Here is a 16,615-nt window from a genome sequence, read left to right as displayed (position 1 = left end):
AGTAGATATTCATGATATGAACTCTTTCCTATAATTAGGAGTATGAATTTGGAAGAACATACATATAAGATTAGGTTTATAGCATTGAATTTTTTCTGTTCTGCATTTATATCTCTTCTACATCTATGATGATAATTTTTCCTGTATTTTTCCATTAAAGAGTGCTGTTGCTTCAGTAAGAGGGGGAAATCTGTAGATATCTGCATAGGTAATAAGAATGAGATCCAGAGGTCAGACATTGAAATAACCATGTTGTGATCTAAGGCAGCAAGTTGATTCAGTAAGAAATTGATTAGTCAATATTTCTGTAGTTCCATTCTGTCTGGAGTTATCAAAAATCTTACTCAGCTGTTCCATGCTTCAGGCATTACCTTACGACAGCAAAGTCATTCTCATATCTCTTGTTTTCCTACAGGTAGCATAGTCAAAAAAACTACTTCAATTTCACATATTTTCCCCATGGCTTTCTGCTGTTTTTCTCTTCTGTTTTTGCTGTTTGAGTTATGGGGTTTTTTGCCTATTCAAAAAGATGAGAAAAGTCATTATTTTGCTTAAAACTGCAAGAAGCTTTCTGGCACTTTTTACTTGCCTTCTTATTATTGAGCCCTGGGGAAACTCTAAGGCTAATTTTTGACCATGACAATGAAAGTCCTGCTTTTTACTGTAATAAAGCCTGAGATTTATCTTAGGAACTCGTGACTCCAGGGATTTAGTCTTTAAGACTAAGCACTGATTATTACTAAACTCAAGATAAAAACAATCCTGCTGATTTGGAATCAATCCTGCCCTTCCAGAGCTACATAAGTAAGCCCAGTGAGATGAATATTAGCTAGTAGGAATTATGGGGTTGCATATATAGAATTATTTAGTATACCTTTTGAAATGTCTTCATATTCATGAAAGGAACTGCAATTAGTATCTCAGAAAACTTCACAGATAAGTCCCCTTGCTTGCCTACCCATGCTAATTGTGGATTCCTTATCCTGTATGGTGTATTTATGTTTCACTGACTCGTTCCAAGCCTGTCCTTACATATGCTTTTCTGTTTCAGCATATTCAGTATTCTGCTCACCCAAGAGGCTGAGCCTGAGAAGCAGCTAAATGTGCATCCTGCTGATGTCAAATGTAAATGGGAGCAGTCTTGCCTTGTTTATTCTTAACAAGTCTTGACAGTGTCCCTTTGTAAAAAGATAAGGTTTTCCTAATAGATGTGTTTGGGAAAAAACTTGTTTTGATTGACAACAGTGACAATAGCCCTAAGGGATTGCGCATCATACTGTAATGGAGCTATTGCCTTCTTTTTACACAGAATAGGAGCAGTGTGTGTTGGGGCACCTGGGTGAATGCTCCATTCTTCCTAAATAACTTTTGGAGGTTTTCCCTCTTCTGTTCCTCTGAGTTTCTAGAAAGCACAAAGGCTGTTAAAACCTGCTTTGGAAAGATTGCTGTGAGATGCTAGAAAAAGTATAATTGAGATAGTTCTGTCACCTGCACATTTGGGTTTTTTTCTCCTTTAATCAGAACAAAGTTCCTACTGGTGCAGGTTTTTCTTGTGCAGTTATGCATTGGCCAGTTGCTTATTCTTGTGATGTATTGTATCACTACATCATCATCAAAGGTGACAGCTGTGTGAAGCTGTCACAATAAATATAGCGGTAATATTATTATTGTCTCTGTTGTTCCAATGTGTTCAGGGCTGCAACATCTCTACTTCTCAAAAAAGTCAGACATGAAATGCCCCATGACTAATTAAACCACTGCATACAGCGTACATATGTGGATACGTTACATGTATTGCTGCAGACTTGTATAGTAACATGCTGTAATTATGGTGAAAGTTCTGTCAGCATTTCCAGTATAAACATCATTTTCAGGATTTATTAAACAGCTATAGAATTAGATCCTAGATAGTATTTGGCAAATGAGGCCTCAGCCTGGGTAGCAAATTCTTCTACAGATTTCTTTTTCAAAGAATTGCTTCAAAATGTATACAAACAGAATCAGGAACAGATGTTTGCAAAGTTTGTGTTTGTGCTGGTGTAATTAAAAGCCAGCACAGGTTTAAGAAGTTCGCCTCAGAGAAGTGCTCAAGTTAAAAACCAGAAAAAAAAAAACCCAAAACCCGAAGAGGAAAAAAACCCCACCCAACTGCTCATCTTGCCCAGCATAGTCTGCTTCTTTTCAGTGTTTCACATTTCTTTCTGATGATGGAAATACCATGTCGACTGCTCTTTCCTTCAGTTGACTCAAGCACAGGACCCTGTTCCAGACTTTCAGGAGACAGAGATCTGTGTGCCGGCTGAAGCACTGCAAGTTTCAGTGATGCTGCAGTTGCATGAGAAATCTGGTTTCGTGAACATCTCAACACTTTGCAGACATTGCAGGGAATATGACTTGTTGCTGTTGGAACTTTTATTTATATGTTCAGATTCTGTTTTATTTGGTGTGTCCATAGCATGTGGAAAGACCCTCATTCAACTAGAGGTAGCCCGTGGAAGAGTTTTGCCCAATAGGAGAGCTCTGCTCTGATAAAATTTAGATGAAGGTTTGTCTTCCCATTTTGACAGTTGCCCGACTTTTGGCTTAGAGCAAGTGAAAAAATAGAGAATAGCTTTCTGAGTACTAGCTGTGGCATGGCAGGACAGTTCAGCCCTTCTTTCAACTCAGATGAGCTAGCTGAAACCTGCTCCCACTGCAGGGTGGATGAGCTCCATAGTGTCCCCTTTAATCCTGGTTCTGCAGGTGTGCAAACCCAAGGACCTGTTGGTGGACACCCAGTTCTTCATGGTTTCCTGTACGCTCTGAGGGAGAGGAAGATTTAACCTACTTGGAAACGCATCTCTGAACCCTTTGGTTCAACACAAGAAAAGAAGTATCCAGATGCTCTCGGGCTTTTCAGGCATGGTTTGGGAGATGAGGCAGAACCAGAAGCCCTTGATGTCATGTGACATACAAAGAGCTTCTCCAGTTGCAGAGCCACTGAAGAGAATTATCCAAACCATTGCTTTAGGGGCAGACAAAAATGTTGCATGGTCACAACAGCAAGTCCAAATAAACAGGTTCTGCTTCCTTCTACTTTCTACTCTGTGTCATTCAAAGCAAATCTCTCTTCAGCTCTTCCTATACTCCCCTCAGACACCCCACTGTCCCCACCCATTACCCCAGTACAAGGCTGTAGGGCTACTTGATGATGGTTTTATTCTCGTTTATTTTTCTCACTTGGAGAGTTAGGTAGATAGTTGTTTTTCAGGATTGCTTACTAGATTTAAAAAAATAATATTCAGTTGCAATTAAGTTATAGATACAACAAAATGGCCTATCTCATCTCCAAACAGAATATGGGAAATTTCTGTTTCCTCTAAAATAAAGCAGATGAATCAATATTATTCTAAAAGAAAGACATTGACCTGTTAGAGCAGGTCCAGAGGAGGGCTACAAAAATGATTAGAGGGCTGGAACACCTCTCCTATGAGTGAATGCTGAGAGAGTTGGTGCTGTTCAGCCTGGAGAAGAGAAGGCTCCAGGGAGACCTTATAGTGGCCTTTCAACACATAAAAGGGGCTTGTAAGAAAGATAGAGAGGGACTTTTTACCACGGCTTGTAGTGAGAGGGCAAGAGGAAATGGTTTTAGGCTGAAGGAGTGTGGGGTTAGATTGGTCATAAGGAAGAAATTCTTTACTATGAGGGTGGTGAGATGCTGGAACAGGTTACCCGGAGAAATTGTAGATGCCTCATACCTGGAATTGTTAAAAGTTAAGTTGGATGGGTCTTTGAGCAACCTAATGGAGTGAAAGATGTCCCTTTCCATGGCAGGGGGCTTGGAGTGTATGATCTTCAAAGATCCCTTGCAGCTCAAACTATTCTGTGATTCTAAAATTAAAAGAATCACTTTCATTTTGGAATGGTAAAAATGAAAGATTTTGCTAGTTGAGTCTCTTCTGGTGAAAAAATTGTTAAACTTAATACGTATTGAAGAATCATGTCAAGTTCCTTAAATATCTTTGTTTTGGCAAGAAAAAAAAAAAAAGAAAAAAAAAGAAAAAAAAAGAAAAAAAAAGAAAAAAAAAGAAAAAAAGAGTTCCACCTAAAAATTCTGGTGAAATTAATTATATTATGTTCCTACTTAGCAGAGTTGAAATTTGAAGCCAATGAGCTTTAAAAAAGTATAGATTTTATTCTCAGTGTGGATAGAAATAGAAAAAAGGGAATAGAAATGTGCCAAAAAAAGATAATGCAAAGGTACAAGTGGCTGATCCAAAAATATTGTCACGATTTCTCTCTTCTTAACATACAATCATCTATACAGAGAGATCGTATCATATCAGAGAAGTCATATTTTAAACTGAATTTGTATGTAAACAAGGCCTTTTGAGACTGGCATGTTATTGTCACTTTTGGTACAGACAACCGATGTGTGACAAACCAACAGTCCAACAGCAGCCAGGGTTTTGTGGAATACCTATATGATGAATACTTCGAACACTAGAGGAGAACACAAAACCTTTGCGATCTTTACCATAGATATAGATACACACATGCACTCGAAAGGATTAAAAATATCTCACAAATCAGCCTTCATATAACCATGCTATATATAAATGTAATAATAATAGAATAATTTTAGACTGAAAGTGTAGATTTTATGGACAGTTTCCTTCATGCTATCTAATGCACAGTAAAACTCTTCTTTTTTTCATTAAAGTTTAATTGAAGGGGTAGAAGGCACCAATCTTCTCTTCTATTACAAGATTTTTGGAATGGATGGTTTTCCTGTTACATAGCATGGGAAATCTAGAAGGACTAATGCCCTTTAACTAAAACCAACACCGCAAATTTGCTCTAATTAGCTGAAGAAGAACAAACAAAGCACAGCTATATTCTTGAGACTATAATCAAAGTTGGTAGTGCTTACTTTGAAACTGTAGCCAAGGACAAAACCGCAAACAAACACAGTCTTTATTATCTATACCATATACCTGTTTGTAGGGGATGATTCACAGTGATTAGTTTCCATATTCCAAGTTAGGATATTGAAATCTAGTATATTCATTTATACAATAGAATGGATAAACTATCCTGACATTGAAAGCTGACCTTTTAGTTATTTTCATCAAATCTGAACCATCAATTTGTCAGCCATGGCATGTGAACCAGTTCCCTTCTATCTATGCTAAGGTGCAGCAAGCCTTCACTTTGGAAAAATTAAGGTGAATAAAGGTCACCAGATCTCTTTATCTGATTGTAGCCAAGAAAATTGCTGAAAGCAAGCAAGTATGCTGCTGGCACATTGGTGATTTTTCACAATGCCATTGAGCAGAACCTTGAAATCTGGTGCAGTCATAGATCATGGACCTGAGTGTACACACATAAATACATGAAGAAAAAAAAAAAAAAAGAATAACAAGAAAATCTAGATTTCAATGAGAATTTTCCCTCACAGGGCAGTCAATGATTGAGGATTTTATTTTGTTTGCCATTTCATCTTTTTAGTCTTTCAGTGTCTCTTATTTTGTAACCTCACCCTAGTCTTGCTTTATGATTATACATTTATTTATCTATACTTGAACAATATAAAGACACCCATGGAAAAGCTCTAGGTGCTCATAAAATTAATTAGATCTACAAGTCCAAATGATGGCCACCAAACAGCTTAGCAATAATCCCATAGAGTGAACAAATTAACTCAGCTACCCAATAAATCAGAACAACAGAGAACTGTGTTTTCTTTTTCACCTCCAAGAAATAGAATCTGAAATTGCCCAAATGCTTTATCAAATAAATGACTCTTCTAGAATACTCAGAAGGTCATGATGGGTGGTGGGGTTTTAATTTTTTTTTTGGTTTGGGTTTTGTTTTTTTGGTTTTGTTTTTGGTTGTGGGGGTTTTTTTCCATAAAAAGAATAATTAAAGACATCTCTATTTTTTCTGTGTTATGTGTCCCAGTGGGTATGACATTGCTAGCTATCAAGACTGAAAGTTCTCTGATGTCACTACTTCTATTTATCATGTTGCAGCCAAGAAAATAGCCATATATTTATTAATCGGCTGAATAGTCATTAAAAATTATAGTTGTGCTAATGTTGTCTGTTAGCCTCTACAAAACAATGGATGATGAGTAATCATATATTGCAGCTGGGAACAAGTGACCAAAGGCTAATGTTCTGTGGCAAAGCACAGTGCAAAGAATTTTTTTCTCGCTCTATAATATCTTGTCATAGTCACAGATAAGCTCTTGGGCGAAGGGACCATCGCCTGCTTTATTCACCTGAGATGGCTGGCCTTTAGATTCCAAACTTACCCCATCTCGTTTTAGCATCTAAGTGTCTTGAAGCTCTAAAAGGCATAACGTCCTCCTGACATGGTGTCCCTCCCATTTCACTGCCTCTACATCAGAGTAGATGGTGAGACATAGATACCTGCCAAATGTAATTCAGAGTTAATGTGTCCAAATACCAGGATTTTTGTCAACTACTGTTTTACACAAAGTGCTGGGAGTTAGAGAGAGGGAGTTTTCTTCAGTATAAATGTTACTACTAATAAGGAAAAGTATAATATGTGTCGTGGAAAGTAATGTAACCAGCTTATCATTTTTTATGGGCGGTTAAGACCTCATGGAATTACTGTTTTCTTATAATTTGTAAAATTAACATCTAAAAATAAAGGTTTGACATTTAAGTTAAAAGTAATTGCTTCACTAACCCTGGGCCTTTCTTTCTGATTCAAAACAATTGTAGCAAATATAAGAGACAAAATTCACCTAGGTTAATAACAAAAAGTGCTAGCCAACGCTGAATTCTGCATCTGCGTGCATGGATGGACCGCTATCCAACCGCATCTTGAATACGATTAAAAATATAATTTGACTTTGAAATCCAAATGTTTCTAGCACCTTCTCCCTAGAGGACCAAACCAGATGTGACTTGTTTTTATCCTGCTGGCAGCTAAACGTGAATTCCTAGGTAGACATCAATAGAAATCCTGTGATAGCTTAAAAAGTAAATTTTATCAGGGTAAACACAGATCTAAAGCATTAGACTAATGAAATTTTAAACCCCGTTGCATAAAGTTATATTTCACAAAAGTGGAAAGCAGTTTTTATTCCTTTTTGCTGCAAATTTTGTGAACATATGGTGTAATGTGGAAACATGGATAGTCAGAACAGTTAGCAGTTGCTGTGGTACTGCTGGCTTATTTCCACTTTACAAATTCATACGAAGCTAAAATATCACGCTGGTGACATATGCTTACCGGCTCTCCATTTACTGCCTGCAGCTATGGGCTCCTGTATTCTAATGGTAATTCTACAATCTGTTCACTGACAGCTCAGGGGGCCAGATGATATGCACACTACTGACAGGGACATCACTTTCATGAAACATTTACTTCTCTGCACCTGAATATTGGAGTAATCATACAGAGAGTCGACACACCATGAAATAGAGTTAGACTGAAGATTCTGAGAAGAAAATAGCAGACTGTCACTCAAAATAAAGTTCATTTTATACCCAGCAGAGCTAGGTAAAAAGACATTTCCATACACTGAAAATGCTTTCCATCTTTAAAGCTGCAGTTTAAAAAAAAATGTTTCCCTCATATTTTTATTCCGTGGCTCAAGGGATAATTACACTCTGAGACTTGCATTCGAGAAAGCTTGTACTTTCTTGTCCTGTGCTGTTTGAATGAAATCGGAATTACAGTGGGTGGACGGGCACTGAAAATTCAACCCTGCCACACTGTCAAAAGCACCACCAAACTACCTCCGCATAACTTCATTTTACTTCCCTGTGCTGCCCTGCAAGGCTGGCTGTAAGGTTTGGAATGCTTGAAGGTGATACTGCATGAAGTTACCTCTCAGATCAAACATTTACACCTTACTGAGGCAGCAGCGCAGGTGCCGCTGAGCTTTAGGCAGTGGGTCACTGCCCAAGGAAGGTACAGCCAGGATGGGATTAGGTGGCTGGTGCTGGGGACTGACGTCCCTGAGCAACCAACGTAGTTAAAGGACCTGCTGTAGGGTCGGGATCAGCTGCTTCGAGCAAGAACTGCTGAAACGCTCCTAAGCAGGCAGAGGCAAGGTTGATAATAAGCACGTTCAGGTGAGAGCTGGTAAAATGCATAATGCATTGCATAAATGCTGTATTGAAAAGGGTAATGACAAATTCCAAGGCAAAAGGTTAATTTAATTATGCAAAATTTAAGAAAAGGCCAGATAATATCTTATCAACTTCTGTCATTCCCACCAGAAGACAACAACCAATTATCTAAAATTAAGAAAGAGAAATGGAGCAACAGAATAAAACAAAGATTATTCCCTTGCTAATAGAGACAGGGCAAGTATAAACATATAATGTGTGAGCCAGCAGTTGGTAAGTGTGGAAACCAGCTTTCCAGTAACCATATCACCTGTGAATGGAAATGTAGTATTGACATTAATATATTTTCCATGTTCTGGCCACCATGAAAGTAATTATGAACAGAGAGGTTGTCAGCCATGGCACTAGAGAAGAAACTGAAACATTACTAGGCAGATGGGGGTAAAGTTAAAAGCTGGTCTGGAAGGCACAGAATGAAATACTGCCTGGAAAGAAAAACAATCTTGTGAGGAAAAAAAGTATATTTTGAAATCATGCCACACTGATGTACCACTGAACATGAAAAACCACATGGACTTAGAAGGGAAACACATAGGAGGAAAAATGGAGATTGCTGAGAAGTAAAGCTTGCAGTTGCCACTGCTGGAGGTCAAAAATCCTCACTATCAGTCCTTTGTGAAGGTCCATTGAAAAACTGATTTTTGCTGCAGTGAGGAAAACTGCCTCGATTATACTATGTCTGAAATATCATATGCTAGAAAAATCAACTGTAGAATCATAGAATGGTTTGGGTTGGAAGTCTGGTCAGACATCGTTATAACAATGTCTTATCAAGTATCCATGTATGTAATATAAATCTCTGTAGCTACTTCTCTAATACAGTGAAAACCACTCCTGCGGTTCCTTCAACCCTTTTCCAAATCCTGATTCTGTATGTATTCTCAGTAGACAGATTGCATAAAGCCTAGCTGATGTTATTAACGTCAAGTTACAAAGATTTTGTTCTATAATACCTCATGTTCTTATGGATTTTTCTCATAATATGTTCATGTTGTGGCCAAGGAAAGGCTACTGGATTTTTCTTTCGATGAGGTGATCTTTCTGCTTGTTTCAGAAAGACAACTGTCATGACACTATTTTGCAATGATTACAGGGATCACATATCCTCATAATTTCCATGTCTGGGTTTAAACAGCTTTCATTTGTGTTGTAAAGATGTAGTACAAGCAATGTACTTCGGGGCTGATTGAAATTTTTTTCACTGAAAGGTATTTATATGTGAAGTTCTTATATAAAATGGCTTGTTTTGTAGAAAACTGAAATGTCTGGAGGAAGTTTTTAAAAAAATATTTTCGCTGAACTGGGAAAAAATATTTTTACCTAGTTGAACAGTTATTTTCAAACAAAAAAGTAACTGGAAATATAAAACAGCTTCTGTAGTTGTTTATATACTTGTTCAAGTGAGAATAAAGTACATAGAGGAATAATAGAAAAAAAATTATTTTTCCCACAGAAAATATTTTTGTTTTTTTAATAAAATACTAAAAACGACACCATAAAACTTACAAAATTGAATCATACCTACTTTTTAGTCTATTCCAACATTTTAGAGAAAATATATAGCATTTTTTGACTAAGTATAGTAGCTACCTTTTACAGGATTACCTGGAAAATCTTCTTTGCTTACACCACAGCAGGGATGGCTTCAGGCAGTAGCCAGCTACAAAATGGGTACACCCACTTTATTCTTTTACAGAACATTTATTTATAGACCCTTTGTTCTTATTTATTCAAATTCACAGTAGTATATTACAATTTTATTGTAAAGAGTGCTTTTATTTCATAATAAAATAGAATATCCTCCGTTTTGTGCGGGAAGGTGAAGAGATGGACCACAAAATCTCTTCATTATTTTTCCCAAATTTTAAGTTCCTTCAAACACTCTGCAATACAACTTTGTTTCAGAATTGCCTGAAGCACATTTCTGCAGCACTTCCTCTGGAGTGAGGCAGCCGTAAATACAATGGGGAAGGATTGTGTGCCATGTACCTGCTGTCCCAAACCTGAAATGGAGAGTAGCACTGTGACTGTATTTTTATGAGGTAATTAATTTTTATGTCTTGATTGCAGCAAACTTTTTCAAATTGAAACACAGCCTGAATTGCAGAGATTAACATACTGGAGTAGAAACTGTGGAAAATAGGACATTGCAGCATGTCATTAAGAAGACTCGGGTGGATTTTGAAGAGAACAGATTTCTTCACTTAGGTATCGCTGAGACACTGTCATTAAGAAGACTCGGGTGGATTTTGAAGAGAACAGATTTCTTCACTTAGGTATCGCTGAGACACTGTGGGAAAGCACAACTTTCTACCCAATATATGCAGACTATTACATATATGAAACATTTTGCATTTCACTGCTATGCTTACACACATTTGACTGATGATAAGATAGAGTATCTTCTCAACAGAACTTATCATACATGTGTGAAATAAATTAAAAATCCCTGCTCCAGGGACCGACAATATGTTCAGTGTCCTTGCTATCAGTTCCATACTCTGCATATTCTCACTGTACAAAGTACATTTTTGGTTAGATATTAATCATTGGGTGATTTATAATAGAAATATAAAATAATGCATTTCCTGTCTTCTTTGACCCATACTTCTATGGAACAGCACACTTGGTTTTGGTGGGGTTTTTTTTGTTTGTTTGTGTGTTTGTTTTTTAGTCTGATGAGCTGTCTAAAAAGGAAAACATGATGGACAGAATAATGCAGGGGGTGATCTCTTTGAATGCACATTCTTGGAAATCTCAGAGCAACCCAGCTTTTTTCCTCCTTGTACTACCTCAAGCCTCCCATGAACAATGCAGTAGGACGGTGGCATGTTGATAAAGTTTGTTTTCTGTTCCACTGAGCCACATATACTGTGCTTCGACATGTCTCCCTCTCTGTATATTTATCACTAGCAGTGACTTTCTTGGGTGCTTTCTTATCCTTATCTCACAGCACTGGAGCCTCATGGACTGGAATTGGAAGTCACTCAGGTGCAGCCAGTGGTGACTTCTCCCTAATGCTGTCTGATGGTGGCTCCCACACTGCACCTCTCCCCTGAAGGGGAACCGATGGAGTTGCTCCATCCCAAAGAACACACCCTTGGCAGCTCTTTTCTGCCGAAAAGTTTCTGTGGTCATGCTTTACTAGCAAATGCGGGCTGATGGCTTCACATCAGTGCTGCTCTGAGGCTCGCTGTCTAGCCCTCTGACCTTAGTGCCCAGACAGTGAAGCCTGAGGATGCTGCCTTGCTTATAGTTTTCTTTTTTATTATTTCAGATGTATGTTCTGGAGTCTCTGAACCTTTCAGGCTCTATCACTACATGCTGTTATGGTACTGGTAGTTGTGCATTGAATCTGAAGGAAGTAGCTTAGGAGATGAAGGCACTCAGTGTTTATTCAAAAAAACATTTTTGAAGCTAGTACAACAATTTTAAATATTTCTTTCAGAAAGGGAATCAGTGAGAAGTACAATATATTTGGATCCTAAAGTTTACATATTAAACGAATGTTGTTCTTTATTGCTGCACTAGCTACTGAGGCTTCTGGATGCCTGGGTAATTTTGCAGTGGACAGTTTGGCCCAGCTGTTCATGCACAGCTTTTACCTTTGCTCTGGGGCAGGAAGCCTGTGAGAGCCACGCGAGGAGTGCCTGCAATCTGTGTGAGCCACCCATGCTGCAGGCAGCTGGAGGAGGACCACATGGTGGGGAGTCCAGGCACTGGGCAGGCAACACCAGGAGAAACTTGTGATGAAATTTGGCTGCTGCCTCATTAGGAACCCAATGACAGCAGCGAATTTCCAAGATACACTACCTTCTGATGAGTCTTTACTTTCTAAAAAACCCTTGTCTCCTCAGCATTACCGCCTGTTTGGGACTCCCTGTAGTACCTTATTCAGGTCGTTGTAGATCTTTTTGGAGGACAAGCATCCAAACCAAATGGTACCTGACCCAAAGTATGACAAATGTTATTGGGGTTAAATGGCCCATCCTGATCACCTGATGTCATGAACCAAAAAATGCTGTTGCCATGGATGTAGCAGGTAGATATTAAAAGCAGATAACTGTTAAAAAATAAAGTTAAAGCAGGAGCCTCTTGTAATGAATGTATTCTCAGTATCTTTTTTTGTTTCTTTGGAGCCAGCTCAAATGCTCAGTTTGTCCACAGGTTTTCTTACCAATGTTTGGCTACTGATTCAGTGGTTTCAAAACTTTTTTTTTTCTTTTTAGAAAGCTAGGGATTATGATGCCGCATCATGATCTTTATCTCCCCATTTCTGCTCAGCTTCTTATTTTCCTTTTCCTCCAGCTGCAGGTCAGAATCATACAAATATTCCTTTTCCTAAATGTGAAATCTTGGTCGATGACATGACATATGTGTGGCACCCTTGTTCAGCCTGTACCCAAAAGATCTTTCCTCTTGTGTTTGTTTCTTCACTTCTGGCAAAAGTTGACAAACGATATAACACCATTAAATACGTGTCTCCTCTGTTCCAGTGCTTGTAGCAGGGACATGTCTTTTACCCCTTCCCCTTTTTAGTTCCATTAGACATTTTTGCTATTGTTTTCTCTTCTTTATCACCAGGGTTACTTTTATGTGTGGTCTCAGTATTTGTCTTGCTTTTTCTCCTGCCTGTACAAATTGGATTTCTTCATGTTTGTTTTTGGTGATTGGAGAGTGTTGCTAATGCTTGTTTACTCCAGTTCTTGGTGCTGCTCATGTATCAATACTATTTCCCTTGCTGACAGCTTCACCAAGTACAGCACTGAATTTCCTGAATTTCATGCTGGGCACAACATAAAACCCCTCCTTCCTTATAAAGCAATACTGTTTCTTTTTGACAACACACATAAGAAAGACGTTACAGCAACAGTGAACTCCTAGACTGACTTCTTCAAACACTTCTCCTCTGCCCCAGGTGAAACTGCTTTAGCAGGGGGCTGGACTAGATCTCCAGAGGTCCCTTCGATACTGTGATTCTCCAACCAAACTCAATTTTTGTATTTGGCTAGAAAATAATATTAAAGCAAACTGAGGTCCCTTAAATGATATAAGCACCTCTACTCTACAGTCTTCAGCTCTAATCCATACTTCTTCCTTTTCTCAAACCGCAAGTTAAAATAAGGAGATGCATTTATGAACCCACCCATTCCCTGCAAATCTTCCATCACAGAACCAGAATCCATCCACTTTCTCCTGCATTGCACTAGTCAGCTCATATCTTAACGTTGATGTGCCAAGCTAGGTTGCTCTGGCTCCTCTGGATGGTCCTGTTGTCTATTCTGGAGTTGAATTGGATCTCTGGGTAGTTCCCCTTCAGTCAGACCCTGTACTGTCTTTGAGGCATTTGCTGTGACAGTCCCAGCTAAAACTTCCTGTTGTCTTATTTGCCTGCCTACTACTTACGCCTGATCAAGCAAAGAGCTGGCTGATGACTGCCCAACTTGATCCAGGAACAGGGATGAGTCACAAGACTGACTTCTGTGAGATGGGATCATCTACATGCATGGCTGCTCATGTCTAGAAAAACAAAAATGTTGTGTTACCCAAAACCAAAAACTGGAACTGATAGCAACTGTTCGGATTCCTTGACCAGCTGTTCTGGCTCCACATTTCTCCAAAATTGGCTGTGAGGGCTTGGAAGAAAGATTGTAACTACAGATTGTCCGAAAATAATAAACATGGGAAGAAAAAGGAGGTGCAGTTAGCTCCCACCCACAGCAATAAAAGGCAAAACAAAACACATCACCACCGCCCACCCACCCTGAACATAAATATCCTGCTTATTTGTTTCTGCCGATCACTTAGCCTGCTTTCACTTCTTATCCTGTAACCCAGCGAGGCAGATACCTTGCCTTCCTCTCTATTCAAACATTATTAGCTCAGAGATGATAAAAAAATAGAAGGGATTTGTAGGAGTCCAAGAGGAAAATTTTCTTCCTCCAAGTTCTGTTAGCTCTACCTTTTTTGTGACTAGATCCCCTCTCCAGCAGTTAGCCTGGGAAGTGCCAGGTGCTGTCTCTGAGTCGCTGCTTGCTCACTTCAGACCTGAAAGGGCTGCTATCTGTGCACAGAGGCTGACGACTTCACCCTCCTCTGCAATTGTGGCTCACCCTATGTCTCATCTCCAATGTGGTAAGGCCACCATACCGCACAGGTCAGTCCCACTGTGTTGTGGGACTTCAAGCTTCTTCACTGGTGTTCAGCAAATCCAGCTCCTCTGCAGTGAGAGTACTGTCAATGTGTCGGTAGACTCTATGTGGACAGCTGGCTCATTTATGCATGTCAAAGCAGCATCAGGATTTTAATTTGAAATATTGATGGACATAAAAATAAATGCCAATAGATTCTGAAGGAGCAAGAAGTTGAGCTAACCCTGGGACCACGTGGCCCCTACAGAGTCATCCAAATGCAGTGCAACTCTGCTGATTTCATTGCCAGTTTATCTAAAGAAAGAAATGATTTCAGACCCTTGCAGAGCAGTTTGAAGGGCAGTAGCTCTTTTAGTAAACCTGTGAACTAATGCACTTGCTTTAGAACAAGGGCGTATTTTCCAGTTAAATCTAGAATAAATAAACAAACTCCAAATAAATTATGATTGTTCTAAAATATGAGAATTTATATAGGGAGTTAGTCAGGTCTGGTCATTCCAGAATGGCTCGCTGTACAGAGAAACTCTAATGTCAAATGTGAGTTTTGATCCTAGACTGAGTAAGAACTTGAGCAAGCTACTTAACTTCACAGTTACAATTCTGGTTTGTTTTTTTGTTTATTTTTGTTTTGGAGGGGGTATGTGTGTGTTTGGTTTTTTTGTTTCTGTGTTTGTTTGCTTGCTTGCTTGCTTGTTTGTTTTTTTTTAAAAAAAGTTTATTATTCCAACAGCTCATGCAGTAGGTGGCTTTGACACTTAGAAAGCTGGTGTTTTTAAAGAACTATTTATGTTGTAATGTAATAATTTTAGTATTTAGGCCTTTGAAATCAGTCTCTTTAGAGCCCTTGAGAGAAACATTAGATATATGCAAAAATGCAGATGTTAGTAGAAGAAGCATGTACATATCCATGAGCAACATTTGGCCCCCTTAAGCCAAATGAAAAAACTTTCACACTTACATGCACACTCACAAACCTACCCTGCTGTGAAACTACATATCATTTTCTGATTAAATGCTTACTCAGTCTGACTGTACCACAGAGCGACTGCAATAGTAATAAAGCTCCAATGTGGCATAGATTAAACCTTTAGGACTTTGTGGTGATGTGTTTCTGGATAATTATATAATCTATAAGAAGAATAAGAATAAGAATAAGAATAAGAATAAGAATAAGAATAAGAATAAGAATAAGAATAAGAATAAGAAAAGAATAAGAATAAGAATAAGAAGACTTATCTCTTAAAGAGCAACTTCTATCTTTGGATTTTAGGTTTTGCCAGCATGTAAATCTGAAGTCAAAACAATTTAATCTGGTGGGGAAATGCAGTTAGCTTATGGAAAAGCAGTGCATTTTTCTGCAGTGCTCTTTTTATGGAATTGAAATTATGGATGTATTTGCTCTGTGCTTGCTACAGCAAATGGAGGTGATTCTCAGCAGAGCAAGCGTGAGTGCAGAGAGAATGCAAAGATTACAGGAAAAGTCACGTTTACAGGCACAGGGCTATTGTCCAGCACGCAGCATTATAACGGGCAAATCCTGGCCTCTGCTGAGGGGGTGAAGGGACAGCAGGGAGTCAGGGAACCTCCTTTCTGCCCCCAAGCCTGGATGCTTGCAAAAGAGACTGTCAGCATCCTTGGTGTTTTCCAGGAAGCTGGAAGGGCATGAAGGGGTGGGCGCTCTCTTGTCTGGTACCTTTTTGTAGCTGATAGCTCCTTCTGGTGCTTCTGTGAAATTGGGAAATTTTTAAATAAAATGTTTTTTCTGCTGGAGAAAGTCACTTTAGTGGACTGATTTAAAGCAAAATTTGGCAGGTTTAGTACTTGTAAATCCAAATTTTTAAAAAAAGTTTGCAAATTTTCTAAGCACTACATAATAAAACAAAAAGTTTTAATTCAAAGTTACGTACTGTGTGTAGTTTTACCTTTGTTCTCAAAGACTAGAACAATCAAAAAGATATAATTATATATATTTCATATTAATGGTAAAGGATGACAAAATTTTCCATTTGGTCTGGTTTGGTTTTTTTCAAATGATCCATTCACACACCTTTTTTTTATTTTTCTCTAATTTTGAGGCACTTCAGATAATGTCATAGTTGAGAACGTATTTTGTCCAGCTCTATTAGGATATTAAAGAGTCTTCCAAGCCTTTTCCTCCAGGTATGGACTCTTCCCAACTCCAAATCTATCTCATGATTAAACCCAAAAGAGTATTCACCTTGGCTCCCCATGCTCTAATTTGTCCCAGAAAAAAGTGAGGCTCCTGGTGTGGATAACCATCTGCCGCTCTGACCTGATTCTGGCCTCAGT

The sequence above is a fragment of the Falco rusticolus genome, chromosome 6, assembly GCF_015220075.1.
Source record: "Falco rusticolus isolate bFalRus1 chromosome 6, bFalRus1.pri, whole genome shotgun sequence".
Lineage (NCBI taxonomy): Eukaryota > Metazoa > Chordata > Aves > Falconiformes > Falconidae > Falco > Falco rusticolus.
Note: the sequence above shows the minus strand (reverse complement) of the source record.